This window comes from Stegostoma tigrinum, chromosome 6 (genome assembly GCF_030684315.1).
Source record: "Stegostoma tigrinum isolate sSteTig4 chromosome 6, sSteTig4.hap1, whole genome shotgun sequence".
Lineage (NCBI taxonomy): Eukaryota > Metazoa > Chordata > Chondrichthyes > Orectolobiformes > Stegostomatidae > Stegostoma > Stegostoma tigrinum.
Genome location: NC_081359.1, coordinates 113100978 through 113117502, shown reverse-complemented (window position 1 = coordinate 113117502; position 16525 = coordinate 113100978). Strand labels below are relative to the sequence as shown.

General features: G+C 44.9%; 1 protein-coding gene across 1 annotated transcript in view; it reads right to left on the bottom strand.

Moving 5' to 3' along the window:
• The window catches only part of apbb1 (amyloid beta (A4) precursor protein-binding, family B, member 1 (Fe65)), a 124764-nt gene extending 124204 nt beyond the window's left edge, over nucleotides 1-560 (bottom strand). Inside the window, exon 1 of the mRNA XM_059646897.1 lies at nucleotides 467-560. The gene's annotated coding sequence lies outside the window, so the exon portion shown is untranslated. The remainder of the gene's footprint in view (nucleotides 1-466) is intronic.
• Between the last annotated feature and the right edge of the window lie 15965 nt (nucleotides 561-16525).

Here is a 16525-nt window from a genome sequence, read left to right as displayed (position 1 = left end):
GTGGGTTTTACCCCCTGATAGGCAGTTTTACCCCTGACAGGCAGGTTTAACTCCTGATGGGCGGGTTTAGCCCTGTCGGGCCGTTTTATCCCTGTTGGGTGGGTTTTACCCCCTGATGGGCAGTTTTACCCCTGTCGGGTGGGTTTAGCCCCTGTTGGGTGGCTTTACCCCCGATGGGCAGTTTTACCCCTGTCGGGTGGCTTTACCCCCTGATGGGCAGTTTTACCCCTGTCGGGTGGCTTTACCCCCGATGGGCAGTTTTACCCCTGACAGGCAGGTTTAACTCCTGATGGGCGGGTTTAGCCCTGTCGGGCGGTTTATTCCCTCTGCAGTATGTTTACACGCCCTTTCTTCTGCACCCCTAAACGGGTATTCTGACTCCCCTCCCAGGTGACTTTACCCCTTTAACGGGTGTTATTACCCCTCACCCGGGATATTTTACCCCTTTAACGGGTATGTTTTTTACCTCACTCTTTTCTGTTTATCTTCGGGACATCTCGGAATCAACACATAACCAGGCGATGACGTGCTTCCTTTCATCCGGGTCTCAATACCACCTGGCGGCCAGCTTGGTAAGGTTGCGCGTGCGCAGAGAGTGATGAGCGTGAAGAATGACTTTGTTATGGCGGGGTGGGAAGGAGTGAATAACCGTACTGAGACGGTAGGTGCAGGGTTAGGGAGATATTGTGTTCTTACTCAAAAATAGAATATGTGATAAACTAGGGAATTATAGCCGGTCAGTCCAAGCTCAATGGTGGGGTGACTATTCGAAGCAATTTTGAGGAAAAGAAGTAATCTGTATTTCGCGAGAGAGTGATTAACCAAGGATGGTCACCATGGCTTTGTTCAGGGGAGATCATGCCTGACCCTATGAGTTACGGTTGAATTTCTCAGAGGTGTCTGGGTGTAGAGATAAATGAAATGATTCTCACACTGTCTACTTCGGCTTAAAAACCCAGTCATGGCTCTTTTTTTTAACCCCATTCTCCACGTAACCCTTGATTCCTTCACCAATCAAGAACCTATCAATCTCTGAGGGATAGTAGGATACTGGAGTCTGAGATAACACAGTGTGGAGCTAGCGAAACCCAGGCCAGGCAGCGTCAGCGTGGCAAGAAAGCTGACATTTCAGGTCATTTCTAAAGAAGGATCCCTACCCAAAACATCAGTCTTCCTGCTCCTTTGATGCTGCCTGGCCTGCTGTGTTCCTCCAGCTCCACATTGTGTTATCCCTATCTATCTCTGTCTTAAGTACAATCAATAACTTGAGGCCCACAAAGTCCCCACCCTTTGGCTGAATAAAATTCCCCCTCATCTTGAAGGAGAAGGATCACGACGACTACAAAGACAGCAGGAAAGAACTCAAATAAGCAATTAGAGGGCTAAAATGATCTCTGGCAAGCATGCTTAAGGAAAATTCCAAGGTGTTTTATACAAATATTAAGGAGCAAAAGCAAAGCTAAGGGAAGGGTAGGTCCAGTCAACAACAAAAGAGAAAATTTAATGCTTGGAGCCAGAGAAAGTGAATAAAATCTGCTCTGATATTCACAAAGGAGAAGGGCATTGTAGACTGTGAGCCAAATGAGCTTGGGCAGGCATATTAACATTCTAGACATGCTGATAGAAAAATTACAGGAGGTGTTTGGTGTTTTCAAAAATATTAACATAGACAAGTCCTGAGGACCTATTGGGATCTATCCCAGAATGCTGAGGGAGGAAATTGCTGAGGCCTGGTACAAAATCATTTGTCACAGGAGAGGTCTGAGTGGACTAGAGTAGTGTTCTTTTGTTTAAGAAGGGAGACAGGGATAATCTGGGAAATTACAGGATGGTGAGCTTTATCTTAGTGGTAGGGAAATTTTTGGAGATCTTAGGAACAGTATTTATTCACATTTGGAAACATATGGACTTATTAGTGATAGGCAGCATGGCTTTGTGGAGGAAGGTTGCGTCTTACAAATTTGATTGAGTTTTGTGAGGAAATGATAATCCATCACTGACGCTCAGTAGCAGCAGTGTGTCCTATCTACAAGACGCACTGTAGAAACTCACCAAAGATTCTCAGACAGCACCTTCCAAACCCATGACCACTTCCATCTAAGGACAAGGGCAACAGATATGAGAACACCACCACTTTCAAGTTCCCCTTCAAGCCAATCACCATCCTTACTTGGAAATAGATCACTGTTCCTTCACTGTCGCTGGATCAAAATCCTGAAATTCCCTCCCTAAAGGCATTGTGAGTCAAACTACAGCACATAGACTGTAGCAATTCAAGAAGGCAGCTCACCCCCACCTTCTCAAGGACAACGAGGAATAGGAAATAAATGCTGGCCAGCAGTGACACCCACATCCCACAAATGAGTAAAGAAAAAAAAAATGTTTTCTGCGTGGACTTGAGCAAGGCCTTTGACAATGTTCTTCATGGCAGCTCGATACAAAGTATGACTTAAGGTGTTTTACGTTGTTTGTAGTATGTATATAAATGATTTGAAGGAGAATATAGGTGGCCTTATCAATTGGTTTGCTGGTGACACAAAGGTTGGGGAGCTGCAAAAATGAGGAGGATTGCCGGAGGATACAGCAGGATATAGATTAACTGGAGACTGGGGTGGAAGAATGGCAGATGGTGTTTATTCGGACAAATGCAAGATGATAACTTTTGGGAAGTATACAGTAAATGGCAAAATCTTGAGCAGCATCAACATACAGAAGGATCTCGACATACAGGTCCACAGTTCCCAGAATGTGTCAATATAAGGCAGTTAAGAAGGTGGATGGCATACTTGTCCTCATCAGTCAGTGCATAGAGTATAAACATTGACAAGTCATGTTGCAGCTGTATACAAGTTTAGTTAGCCCACATTTGGAACAATGTGTACAGTTCTGGTTGCTGTACTACCAGAAAAAATGTGGAGAGGGCACAGAGACGGTTTACCAGGATATTGCCTGGTTTGGAGGATATGAGCTATGAGGAGAGTTTGGACAAAATTGGTTTGTTTTCATTCGAACGTCAAAGGATGAGGGGTGACCTGACAGAAGTTTACAAAATTATGAAAGGCTCAGACAGAATGGATAGTTGGAGTCTCCTTCCCAGGATAGAAATGTCAATTACTAGGGAATATAGAATGTAGAACATTACAGCACAGTACAGGCCCTTTGGCACTTGATGTTGTGCCGACCTGTCATACCGATCTGAAGCCCATCTAACCTACACTATAGGTTGAAGGTAAAAGGGAATGAGTTTAAAGGAGATGTGAGAGGCAATTTTTTAGATAGGGTGGTAAGTGCCTGGAATGTGCTGCCAGCTTCACCCCTCCTCTGATGCTGCTTGGCCTACTGTGTTCATCCAGCTCCACCCCTTGTTATCTCAGATTCAGTAGCAATGTTTAAGAGGCATCTTGACAGAGACATGAATAGACAGGGAATAGAGGGATATAGACTGTGTGGAGGCAAAAGGTTTTTAGTTTAAAATGGCAGCATGTGTTGTTGTAGTCTTGGTAGGCCAAAGAGTCAGCTCCTGCGTTGTACAGTTCTTTATTCTCCATTCCAAAGGGTCATGCCTTTGAGGCTGTGCCCTTGGGTCCTATTTTTTCCTCCTGCTCAAAACATCATCTCCAAATTCACTCAACTCTGGCTGCTCAATCTTCTGATAAGTTTCAATCAGGTTCCCCCTTCATCCTTCTAAACTCCATCCAATACAGACCTAGATGCTTCAATCTGTCCTCATATAACAAGCCCTTCATCCCTGAGATCATTATTGTAAAGCTGCTCTGAACCCCCTTTCAAGGCCAACACATCCTTCTTTAGATTTGGGGCACACAATATTTTATTTTTCCTTTTATTCATTATCGGGATGAGGGTGTCACTGGCTAGATAGCATTTATTGACCACCCCTAATTGCCCAGAGGGCAGTTCAGAATCAACCACATTGCTGTGGGTGTGGAGTCACATGTAGACCAGACCAAGTATGGATGTCAGTTTCCTTCCCTAAAGGACATTAGTGAACCAGGTGGATTTTTCTGACAATCGACAATGGATTCATGGTCATAAGATTCTTAATTCCAGATATTTTATTGAATTCAAATTCTACCAGCTGGCATGGCAGGATTCGAACCTGGGTCCCCAGATTGTTGTCTGGGACTCTGGATTAACAGTCCAGCAATAATACCACTAAGACAAAGTGCATAACACCCACACTGCATTCCATCTGCCACCTCTTTGCCCATTCTCCCAGACTGTCCAAGTCCCTCTGCAGCCTCCCCACTTCCTTAATGCTACCTGTCCCTCCACATATCTTTGTGTCATCTGAAAACTCAGCAACAATGGCCTCACTTGTCCCCACACCTCCTCCCTCACCCCTATCCCAGGCCCCAAGATGACATTCCACATTAAGCAGAGGTTCACCTGCACAGCTGCCAATGTGGTATACTGCATCCACTGTACCCGGTGCGGCTTCCTCTACATTGGGGAAACCAAGCGGAGGCTTGGGGACCGCTTTGCAGAACACCTCCGCTCAGTTCGCAACAAACAACTGCACCTCCCAGTCGCAAACCATTTCCACTCCCCCTCCCATTCTCTAGATGACATGTCCATCATGGGCCTCCTGCACTGCCACAATGATGCCACCCGAAGGTTGCAGGAACAGCAACTCATATTCCGCCTGGGAACCCTGCAGCCATATGGTATCAATGTGGACTTCACCAGTTTCAAAATCTCCCCTTCCCCTACTGCATCCCTAAACCAGCCTAGTTCGTCCCCTCCCCCCACTGCACCACACAACCAGCCCAGCTCTTCCCCCCCACCCACTGCATCCCAAAACCAGTCCAACCTGTGTCTGCCTCCCTAACCTGTTCTTCCTCTCACCCATCCCTTCCTCCCACACCAAGCCGCACCCCCATCTACCTGCTAACCTCATCCCACCTCCTTGACCTGTCCGTCTTCCCTGGACTGACCTATCCCCTCCCTACCTCCCCACCTATACTCTCTCCACCTATCTCCATCTTCGGTCTGCGTCCCCCTCTCTCCCTATTTATTCCAGCTCCCTCTCCCCATCCCCCTCTCTGATGAAGGGTCTAGGCCCGAAACGTCAGCTTTTGTGCTCCTGAGATGCTGCTTGGCCTGCTGTGTTCATCCAGCCTCACATTTTATTAACAATGGCCTCAGTTCCTTTGTCCAGGTTGTGAATAGTTGTGGCCCCAACACAGATCCCTGCAGAACTCCACTAGCCGATGGCTGCCATCCTGAAAAAGACACTTGTAATCTGACCTTCTCCCTTCTGCCAGTCAGTCAATCCTCTATCTATGCCAGAACCTTGCCCCTATCATCATGGGCTCTTACTTTATTCAGCAGCCTCCTGCCTGGCACCTTGTCAAAGGCCATCTGGAAATCCAGACAGATCCACATCCACTGGCTCACCTCTGTGTAACTTGCTCATTACCTCCTCAACAAATTCTAACAGATTTGCCAGGCATGACCTTCCGTTCGTGAAACCATGCACTTCCAACTACTCCACAATCTGAACCTTAATAATGGAGTCTTAAATCTTACCAATGGTCAAGGCCAGGCCAACTGGCCAGTAATTTCCTATCTTCTACCTCCCTTCCTGCACAGGGATGTTACAATGAGCCATTTTCTTGTCCTTTGGTACCCTCCCTGAGTCTAGCAATTTCTGAAAGATCACCACCAATGCCTCTACAATCTCCTTAGCTATATCCTTCAGAACTCTGGGGTGTAGTCCATCAAGTCCAGATGATTTATCCATCTTCAGAGCTTTCAGCTTCCCCGACATCTTCTCCTTATGGGTAGTCACTCAGTCACCTCTGCCCCTAACTCTCTTGAAGTTCTGGTATGTTACTAGTGTCTTCCACTGTGAAAGTTTATGCAAAGCACCAATTCAATTCTTCTGCCATTTCTTTGTTTCAGGCAGATGCAGAAAGCATTTAGGAAGGCAAATGGTATATTAGTCTACATTACCAGAGGATTTTGAGTTCAGAAGTAGGGATGTCTTATTGAAGTTAGACAAAGCCTTCGTGAGACCACACCTGAAGTATTGTATGCAGTTTTGGTCTCTACTTAAAAAAAAAGAAGGAAGGAAGGAAGAAGTGTTGGGTATCCCAACAGGTATTAAAGTGAACAAGTCCCCCGGTCCAGTTGAGATCTATCCCAGGCTATTGAGGGACACGAGAGAGGAAATAACCGGGGCCTTAACAGATATCTTTGCAGCATCCATAAACACTGGTGAGGTCCTGGAGAACTGGAGAATTGCTAATGTTGTCCCCTTGTTTAAGAAGGGTAGCAAGGATAATCCAGGTAATTATCGACCGGTGAGCCTGACGACAGTGGTAGGGAAGCTGTTGGAGAAGATACTGAGGGATAGGATCTATTCCCATTTGGAAGAAAATGGACTTATCAGTGATAGACAGCATGGTTTTATGCAGGGAAGGTCATGTCTTACCAACTTAATAGAATTCGTTGATGACATGACAAAGTTGACTGATGAGGGAAGGGTTCTTGATGTCATATACATGGACTTCAGTAAGGCGTTTGATAAAGTTTCCCATGGCTGATGGAGAAAGTGAAGTTGCATGGGGTCCAGGGTGTGCTAGCTAGATGGATAAAAAACTGGCTAGGCAGCAGGAGACAGAGAGGAGTAGGAGGGAGTTTCTCAAAATGGAGAACTGTGATCAGTGGTGTTCTACAGGAATCTCTGCTGGGACTACTGTTGTTTGTGATATACGTAAATGATTTGTAGGAAGGTACAGGTGGTCTGATTAGCAAGTTTGAAGGTGACACGAAGATTGGTGGAGTAGCAGATAGTGAAGGGGAGTCAGAGATTACAGCAGAATATAAATAGATTGGAGAGTCGGGCAGATAAATTGTAGATGGAGTTCAATCTGGGCAAATGCGAGGTGATGCATTTTGAAAGATCTAATTCACGAGTGAACTATACAGTAAATGGAAAAGTCCTGGGGAAATTTGATGTTCAGAGAGATCTGGGTGTTCAGGTCCATTGTTCCCCGAAGGTGACCACGCAGATCGATAGAGTGGTCAAGAAGGCATATGGCATGCTTTCCTTCATCGGATGGGGTATTGAGTACAAGAGTTGGCAGGTCATGTTACAGTTGTATAAGACTTTGGTTCAGTCGCATTTAGAGTACTGTGTACGGTACTGGTCGCCACATTACCGAAAGGATGTGGATGCTTTGGAGAGGGTGCAGAGGAGGTTCACCAGAATGTTGCCTGATATGGAGGGCACTGGCTATGAAGAAAGGTTGAGTGGATTAGGATTATTTTCATTTGACAGACAGAGATTGAGGGGAGACCTGATTGAGGTCTACAAAATCATGACGGGTATAGACAGGGTGGATAGCAAGAAGCTTTTTCCCAGAGCGGGGGACTTGATTACTAGTCATGAGTTCAACGTGAGAGGCGGAAGGTTTCTGGGTGATATGCTTGGAAAGTTCTTTACGCAGAGGGTGGTAGGTGCCTGGAATGCGTTGCCAGCAGAGGTGATAGACGCAGACACAATAGTGTCTTTTAAGATGTATCTGAACAGATACATGGATGGGCAGGGATACAGACCCTTAGAAAATAGGTGACAGGTTTAGACAGAGGATCTCGATCAGCGCAGGCTTGGAGGGCTGAAGGGCCAGTTCCTGTGCTGTAATTTTCTTTAGTTCTTTTTTCTTTGATTTACTTGCCTTGAAGGGAGTACAACAGAGATCAGGATTGTCAGGTGTGTCCTATGAGGAAAAACTCATAGAATCACACAGTATGGAAAGAGCTCTTCAGCCCATCGAGTCAGTACTAACAAAACTACTGTCAATCTGCAATAATCAACTTTCCAGCACTTGGTCCATAGCTTTGAATGTTATGACATTTCAGGTGCTCATCCACATACTTTTTTAAAGATATTATGCATTCCTGCCTCAACTATCCTTCCAGACAATGTATTCCACACTCCTTCCACCCTCTGGGGAAGAAGATGTTTTCCTCAGATTCCCTCCAAACCTCTGGCCTTCCACCTTAAAATTATACCTCCTTATTATTGATCCTTTGATGAGAGGAACACCTGCTTTCTATCCACGCTGTCCATCCCAACATAATCCTGTACACCTCCGTCAGGGCTCCCTCAGCCTTCTCTATTCCCAAAGAAAACAACCAGAGCTTATCCAATGCCTCTGCATCACTAAACTGCTCCATCCCCACTAACATCCCAGTCAATCTCCTCTGCAACCCCTCCCGTATAATCATATCCTTCCCATAGTGCGGTGACCAGAACTGCACACGGTGCTCCAGCTGTGGCCTAACCAAAGTCATGTACAGCTCTGACATAACCTCCTGGCTCTTATAATCTGTGCCACAACTGATAAAGATAAGCATCCCATAGACTTCTTAACTAGCTACTAAAGTGCCCTGCCATCTTAGGGTGGACAAGCACCCTAAGATCCGTCTGTTCCTTTGAGCTTCCTAGTGATCTTCCATTTATTGAGTACTCCCTTGCTATGTTCCTTCTCCTAAAGTACATCACCTCACAGGGATCAGGGTTAAATCCCATCTACCATTGCTCTTCCATCTGACCAATCCATTTACATCCTCCTGTAACCTAAGATTTTCCTCCTCTCTATCACCCGCCCAGTCAATCTTTGTATCATCTGTAAACTTACTTATCATCTCTACAATATCCTCTTCTGTTTCCCTTATATACAATAAGGGATAATGGGAACTGCAGATGCTGGAGAATCCAAGATAATAAAGTGTGAAGCTGGATGAACACAGCAGGCCAAACAGCATCTCAGGAGCACAAAGGCTGACGTTTCGGGCCTAGGCCCTTCATCAGAGAGGATCTAGGGTCTAGGCCCGAAACGTCAGCTTTTGTGCTCCTGAGATGCTGCTTGGCCTGCTGTGTTCATCCAGCTTCACACTTTATTATAAACAATAAGGGAGCAGCATTAATCCCTGTGGTACACCACTGCACACTGCACCCCAGTCTCAGAAACAGCCCTCTCCCACCAACCTCTGTCTCCTTTCTCTAATCCAATTTTAGATCCAGTTTGCCAAGTTAACCTGGATCCCAAGTGCTTTTACCTTCTTTAGCAGTCTCCCATGTGGAACCCAAAGGCTTTGCTGAAATCCACATAAATGACATCAACTGCACAACCCTTACCTGCATATCTGATCAACACCTTGAAAATTTCTATCAAATTAGTTTGGGATGACCTCCCTCTGACAAAGCCATGCTGACTATCCCTTATTGAACCATGCCTCTCCAAGTGGAGATTAATTCTATGCTTCAGAATTTTTTGTGATAATTTCCTCACCACTGATATTCGACTCACTTGCCTATCACAGAACAAAGAACAAAGAAAATTACAGCACGGCGACAGGCTCTTCAGTCCTCCAAGCCTGTGCCGATCCAGATCCTCTATCTAAACCTGTCGCCTATTTTCCAGGGATCTGTATCCCTCTGCTCCCGGTCCAGATACGTCTTAAATGATGCAATTGTGCTCGCCTTTACCACCTCCACTGGCAATCTGTTCCAGGCACCCACCACCCTCTGCGTAAAGAACTTTCCACGCATATCTCCCTTAAACCTTTCCCCTCTCACCTTGAAATTGTGATCCCTAGTAATTGAGTCCCCCACTGTGGATAAAGCTTCTTGCTGTCCATCCTGTCTATAGCTTACTTGCCAGTCCAGGATGCACAATTGTTGAAATTGACCCATGTGTTCTTCACATGTCTACCATTGGTTAGCTCCATCAATCCCTTATGTATCCTGGCTCCCTGGCCTATCGTTCCCTGGTCTATCTCAATCATGCATTTGTAAAGTGGAACCACGTTAGCTTCAATCTGGTAGTCTGGCACCTCCCCAGTGGCCAGAGAGGAATTAAAAATTTGGGTCTAAACCCCCTGTAATTTCATCCCTCATCTCCGACAGGAGGTAATGAACTCCTAGCAACTCATTCAGATTTGGGGAATTATCTACTTTTAAGCTGTCAAACTGCTGAAGAATCTCACAGTCTTTCCTCCTGAATTCTGTACCTACATCCTCCTTCTCCCAAATGAATGCAAACAGGAAGTACTTGTCTAACACTCTACCAATGTCTTCTGGCTGTACATACACATTGCCCCCTTGGTTCCTAATGGGCCCTATTCTTTCCCTGCTAATCCTATTCCCTTGATACACTTATAGAATATCTTGGGTTTCTCCCTAATTTTACCCATCAGAGCTTTTCAAGCCCCCTCTCTGCTCTCCTAATTGCTTTCTTATGTTGCCCCGGTACATTCTATACTTTATTGCAGAAAGTGAATCCTTTAGTTAATAATGCAAGTGTTTTTACATCCCTGTCCTGTCTGAATGTGCTTTGCCCTGGAATGTTGAATCACCAATCCTGTTCCTCCCTACAACATGTCTTTCTGAAGGCAACTGCACTGCTGTCCCACTGATTCCACTGGGCACATGTTCACTACCATTCAGAAGACTGGGGAGTGTTCTGATTGTATCAGCCTCGACAGTCTAGATGCAGAGAGAAGAGGCCATCAGGGACAGAGACTAGGAAACATTTTTTTTCACTCAGAGGTAGTGAACCTGTGGAATTCTAGAGGTCGAGTCACTGAATATATTCAAAAAAGAGCTTTTAGACATTATAGTCATCAAAGGTCACGGAGAAAACAAAAGAGACAAGATCAGCTCTGATTATATTGAATGTCAGGGCAGGTTTGAAGGGCCAGACGTATTACCCTGCACCTAGTTTGTGTGTTGTGATGAAGACATAAAGAAGTATGCAGAAAGCCGTGTATAGATTGATTGGCAGGTAGAGAATAATGTGCACAATGTGAAGTTTTCACTTTAGTAGGAAAGACAAAAATATGTTCGAAAAATATGAAGAAAGCTAACGGGAGAAATTGAACATCGAAGTAAGAATGTTTGGCACTTTTTGAATTGTGTGTACAGTTTTGATTTCCTCATTTCAGCGCAGATGTAAATACGTTGTAGGCAGTTCAGATTGTAATGAGCAGGTTGTCATATGAGGAACATTTGGACAGAATGTGCTTGTATCCATTAGGGTTTAGGAGAAAGAGGGGTGGTTTGATTGGAGTGTATAAATGGTCCTGAATGGTCTTAACAATGTGCACATGGGAAGTATGTTTCGTCTTGTAGGTCAGTCCAGAGCTAGAGACAACTGTTTCAAAATTAAGAGTTGCTTTTTAGGCACAGGGTTGAAAATTCTTTTTCTTCGAGGCCTGTGTGACTTTGAACTCTGACTCTGAAGATTGTGCAATCATCAGCAAACACGTTCAGAGCCATTCAGACTTATCAGATACTGATGCAGTCCACGTTCAAATGTAGCAAGACCTGGAAAGCAATCAGGCTTGGGTTAAAGGGGAAATCCATGCCGTACAAAATGCCATTGAAATATGTAAGATTCTTAAGGAGTTTGACAGAGAAAAGCTGAAAGGTTGCTTCCCCTCATGGGAAAATCTATAACAGAGGGCATAGTCTCAAAATAAAGGGGCTCCAAGTTAAGACTGAGATGAGGAAGAATATCTCCTGTCAGAGGTTTGAGAGTCTTTGGAACTTCTTGCCACAGAGAGCTGTGGAGGCAGAATCCTTGTGTATATTTAATGTTGAGATAGATAGATTCTTGATCAAAGATTATGGGGAAAGTGCAGGAAAGTAGGCATGAAGAGTGTTGGATCAGCCGTGATCCTATTGAATGGCAGAGCAGGCTGTAAGGGCCAAATGGCCAGCTGCTGTCCCTATTTCTTATGGCTTTATACATATCTTCAATAAGTCAGAATATAATTCTTTGATATTCAGTAGCATTACCATCACTAAATCACTGACTATCAACCCTCAGGATTATCATTAACTAGAAACTGGACTGATCAATCCATATGAACACAGTGGCTGCAAGAGCAGGTCAGAAGCTGGGAACACTGCGTGTGTAACTTACCCTCTGATTCCCCAAAGCCTACCCACCATCTACAAGGCACAAGACAGGAGTGTGATGGAATACTCCCCATTTGCCTGGATGGGTGCAGCAGGACAAAGCCCGTCCACTTGATTGGCACCACATCTACAACTTCCACGCCCTCCCCCACTGTCATTCAGTAGCAGCAGTGTGTACCATCTGCAAGATACACTGTGATAACTCACTAAGCTACTTTTGACAGTACTTTCCAAACTCTCACCCACTCGCTGTCGCAACAAGGACAAGAACAACAGTTGCAAAGGAACGCAACATACAAGTTCCCTTCCAAATCTCACACCATCCTCACTAGGAATTTTTTAGAAGAGTCATTCACATTTGTGGGCATCACTCTCTGGACCAGCATTTATTACCCGCCCCTAAATGCCCTTAAGAAGGTGATGGTGATTTGCCTCTTGAACTGCTGCAACCCATGTGCTGTAGGTAGACCTACAATGCCTTTACGGAGGGAATTCCAGGATTTTAACCAGCAACATTGAAGGAACAGTGATATATTTCAAAGTCAGGACAGTGAGTGGCTTGGAGAGGAACTTGCATCTACTCAGACCGTCTTAGAGTCATAAAATCTTGCAGCATGGAAGCATATCCTTCAGTCCAACTAGTCCATCCCACCAAAAACAGAAATTACTAGAAAAGCTCAGCAGGTCTGGCAGCATTTGTGAAGAAAAATCAGAGTTAACATTTCGGGTCTGGTGACTCTTCCACAGAACTGCTGCCAGACCTGCAGAGATTTTCCAGCAACTTCTGTTTTTGTTCCCTATTTGCCGCATGCGCAGTTCTTTCAGTTTTTATTTTGTCCAGACCAATTGTGTTCCAAACTAAACTAGTCCCATCTGCCTGCATTTGGCCCATATCCCTCCAAACGTTTCCTATTCATGTGCTTATCCAAATGTCTTTTAAATATTGTAAGTGTACCCACTGGGGAGGCAATGGCCGAGTGATAATATCACTGGACTGTTAATCCAGAGACCCAGGCAGCTGCCTGGAAGCTGCCATCCTTACCCTTGTCTGGCCTACATGTGACTCCAGACCCACAGTGATGTGGTTGACTCTTAACTGCCCTCTGGGCAATTAGGGGTGGACAATAAATGCTGCCTGGCCATCAACGCCCTCACCCTGTGAAGGAATAAAGGAAAAATAAATCCACCATTTCCTCTGGCAGTTCATTTTACACATGTTGGATCAGAAATTGACTAGCTGAAAGAAGACAGAGGGTGGTGGCTGATGGGAAATGTTCATCCTGGAGTTCAGTTACCAGTGGTGTACCGTGAGGATCTGTTTTGGGGCCACTGCTGTTTGTCATTTTTATAAATGACCTAGATGAGGGTGTAGAAGGATGGGTTAGTAAATTTGCGGATGACACTAAAGTCAGTGGAGTTGTGGATAGTGCAGAAGGATGTTGCAGGTTACAGAGGGACGTAGATAAGCTGCAGAGCTGGGATGAGAGGTGGCAAATGAGAGAAGGCAAAATCGGATGTAATGGTGTTACAGTCAAATAAAGGTAATTACAGGATCATGAGAGAGGAACTGACGAAAATCGACTGGAAGCAGAGCCTAGCGGGGAAGACAGTAGAGCAACAATGGCATGGGTTTCTGGGTGTAATTGAGGATACAGTACAGAGGTTCATCCCAAAGAAAAGAAAGATTGTCCGGTGGGGGGAAGAGGGTGGGGGGTGGGGATTAGACAGCCATGGCTGACAAAAGAAGTCAGGAAATGTATCAAAGAAAAAGAGACTGCCTATAAGGTGGCCAAGAGCACTGGGAAATCAGAAGATTGGGAAGGCTACAAAAACAAACAGAGGATAACAAAGAGAGAAATAAGGAAAGAGAGGATCAAATATGAAGGTAGGCTAGCTAGTAATATTAGAAATGACAGTAAATGTTTCTTTCAATACATAAGAAACAAACGAGAGGCAAAAGTAGACATTGGGCCGCTCCGAATTATTGCAGAATGCTAGTGATGGGAGATAAGGAAATAGCTGAAGATCTTAATAAGTACTTTGCGTCAGTCTTCACAGTGGAAAACATGAGTAGTATCCCAACAATTAAGGAGAGTCAGGGGCAGAGTTGAGTATGATAGGCATTACAAAAGAGAAACTGCCAGAAAAGCTAAAAGGTCTAAAAATTGATAAATCTCCTGGCCCCGATGGGCTACACCCTAGAGTTCTGAGGGAGGTGGCTGAGGAAATACCGAAGATGTTGGTTGTGATCTTTCAAAAGTCATTGGAGTCAGGGAAAGTCGCAGATGATTGGAAAATCGCTGTTGTAACCCCCTTGTTCAAGAAAGGATCAAGACAAAAGATGGAAAATTATAAGCCAATTAGCCCAACCTTGGTTGTTGGTAAAATTCTAGAATCCATTGTTAAGGACGAGATTTCTAAATTCCTGGAAGTGCAGGGTCAGATTAGAACAAGTCAGCATGGATTTAGTAAGGGGAGGTCGTGCCTGACAAACCTGTTAGAATTCTTTGAAGAGGTAACAAGTATGTTAGACCAGGGAAACCCAGTGGATGTTATCTATCTAGACTTCCAAAAGGCCTTTGATAAGGTGCCTCACGGGAGGCTGCTAAGCAAGGTGAGGGCCCATGATGTTCGCGGTGAGCTACTGGCATGGATTGAGGATTGGCTGTCTGACAGAAGGCAGAGAGTCGGAATAAAAGGCTCTTTTTCAGAATGGCAACCAGTGACAAGTGGTGTCCCGCAGGGTTTAGTGTTGGGGACACAGCTGTTCACTTTATATATTAATGATCTGGATGAAGGGACTGGGGGCATTCTGGCAAAGTTAGCCAATGATATGAAGTTAGGTGGACAGGCAGGTAATACTTAGGAGGTGGGGAGGCTGCAGAAAGATTTAGACAATTAAGGAAAGTGGTCCAGGAAATGGCTGATGAAATTCAACGTGAGCAAATGCGAGGTCTTGCACTTTGGGAAAAAGAATACAGGCATGGACTATTTTCTAAACAGTGAGAAAATTCATAAAGTTGAAGTACAAAGGGATCTGGGAGTGCTAGTCCAGGATTCTCTAAAGGTTAATTTGCAGCTTGAGTCTGTGATTAAGAAAGCGAATGTAATGTTGTCATTTATCTCAAGAGGGTTGGAATATAAAAGCACCGATGTGCTTTTGAGACTTCATAAAGCTCTAGTTAGGCCCCATTTAGAATACTGTGTCCAATTTTGGGCCCCACACCTCAGGAAGGATGTACTAGCACTGGAGCGTGTCCAGCAGAGATTCACACGGATAATCCCTGGAATGGTAGGTTTAACATACGATGAGCGGCTTAGGATCCTGGGATTGTATTCATTAGAGTTTAGAAGGTTGAGGGGAGATCTAATAGAAACTTACAAGATAATACATGGCTTAGAAAGGGTCGACGCTGGGAAGTTGTTTCCATTAGGCGGGGAGACTAGGACCCGTGGGCACAGCCTTAGAATTAGAAGGGGTAAATTTAAAATGGAAATGAGACAACATTTCTTCAGCCAGAGAGTGGTGGGCCTGTGGAATTCATTGCCATGGAGCGCAGTGGAGGCCGGGAGGTTAAATGTCTTCAAGGCAGAGATTGATAAATTCTGGATCTTGCAAGGAGTCAAAGGCTACAGGGAGAGTGCAGGGAAGTGGAGTTGAAATGCCCATCAGCCAGATTAAATGGCGGAGTGGACTCGAAGGGCCGAATGGCCTTACTTCCACTCCTATGTCTTATAGTCTTAAATGGAGATTAATGTGAAAAAGTGTGAGGTGATTTACTTTGGAAGGAGTAACAGGAATACAGAGCACTGGGCTAATGGTAAGATTCTTGGTAGTGTGGATGAGCAGAGAGATCTCGGTGTCCATGTACGTAGATCCCTGAAAGTTGCCACCCAGGTTGATAGGGTTGTTAAGAAGGTGTGTGGTGTGTTAAGTTTTGTTGGTAGAGGGGTTGACTTTTAGAGACATGAGGTCACGTTGCAGCTGCACAAAATTCTGGTGCGGCCGCACTTGGAGTATTGCGTACAGTTCTGGTCACCGCATTATAAGAAGGATGTGGAAGCTTTGGAAAGGGTGCAGAGGAGATTTACCAGGATGTTGCCTGGTATGGAGGGAAGGTCTTACAAGGAAAGGGTGAGGGACTTGAGGCTGTTTTCGTTAGAGAAAAGAAGGCTAAGAGGTGACTTAATTGAGACAAATAAAATTATCAGAGGGTTAGATAGGGTGGATAAGGAGAGCCTTTTTCCTAGGATGGTGATGGCGAGCACGAGGGGGCATAGCTTTAAACTGAAGAATGATAGATATAGGACAGAAGTCGGAGGTAGGTTCTTTACTCAGAGAGTAGTAAGGGAATGGAATGCCCTGCCTGCAACAGTAGTAGATTCGCCAAGTTTAAGGGAATTTAAATGGTCATTGGATAAACATATGGATATTAATGGAATAGTGTAGGTTAGATGGGCTTCAGATTGGTTTCACAGATCGGCACAACTTTGAGGGCTGAAGGGCCTGTACTGTCCTGTAATGTTCTATGTTCTATGAACCACTGTCTTTTTAAAAAAAGTTGTCCC